Raw genomic sequence first — 1,010 nt, forward strand, 5'->3', positions numbered from 1 at the left:
TTTGCTATTGCGTGGTCTAATCTTGCTGGTCTTTGTATGGAGGCGGGTGATCTTAACAGGGCCCTACACTACTACAAGGTATGTGATTAATCTTTGTTATCCTTTTAAAATGTAAAAGGTCTTGTGAGTTGGAGGTTGACTAATTTATGCATGCTTTGATATTTTGTCTGAATCGGATGCTTTATGATCTTGTGCGTACTGCTGACTGTGTATTGTTCTATTTTCAGGAAGCCGTGAAGTTGAAGCCTGACTTTTCAGATGCCTACTTGAATTTGGGAAATGTTTACAAGGTAAACTCTAACATATTTTGGTTGTAAGGTTGGGTACCTGTAAAATGCAAGGGCAAGAATTCGGGGAAAGACCAGTCTTCTTTACATTTTCCAGGCCTTGAGGATGCCTCAAGAGTCTATTGTATGTTATCAACGAGCCCTGCAGTCACGACCAGACAGTGCAATGGCTTTTGGTGAGTTATTTTTACACCATGATAGGGTCAGTTCTGTTGTTGCTGATCACTTTGTGAATCACCCTTTTGAAAACTGTTGTTCTGAAATACTGATTGTGAAATTGATCGCGTATATCATTGGTCTCCTCAACAGCTTAGGATAACACTCTGTATCACCATTAAGCCAAAAAAAGTGCATCTCTGGGGTTCAAAAATGTTAGCTTGAGGCTGAATTATATCTGGGAACTGGACTTTAGGTGTAAAATTGCAACAAGGGAAATATTTTGTTGGTTGGTAAAGGCTATTTTGAAGTTAAAGAAGTAAATCAATTTTAGCTGGAAAATGCAGCCATATATCAATATTTAGATATCATCTTGTTGCAATCACACATTCTGTTTATTTGACTTACGCTCACTTAAGATAATGTCACTATGTTTGTTCTTGACTTATCTAAGATAACGTGACTATACTCCTAGAGTTTTGTACTTCGTGTTATTACCAGAAGTTGGAGTTTTTTACAATGATGTATGCCAACCATTGCAGGCAACTTGGCAAGTGTGTACTATGA

General features: G+C 37.8%; 1 long non-coding RNA gene across 1 annotated transcript; it reads left to right on the forward strand.

The window, feature by feature from the left end:
• LOC140966311 (uncharacterized) lies at window positions 1-1,010 on the forward strand. Its single transcript, XR_012173316.1, has 4 exons — window positions 1-78; window positions 228-290; window positions 385-463; window positions 986-1,010. It is a non-coding gene; the product is annotated as an uncharacterized lncRNA (long non-coding RNA).

This window comes from Primulina huaijiensis, unplaced genomic scaffold, assembly GCF_012295235.1.
Source record: "Primulina huaijiensis isolate GDHJ02 unplaced genomic scaffold, ASM1229523v2 scaffold204635, whole genome shotgun sequence".
Classification (NCBI taxonomy): Eukaryota; Viridiplantae; Streptophyta; class Magnoliopsida; order Lamiales; family Gesneriaceae; genus Primulina; species Primulina huaijiensis.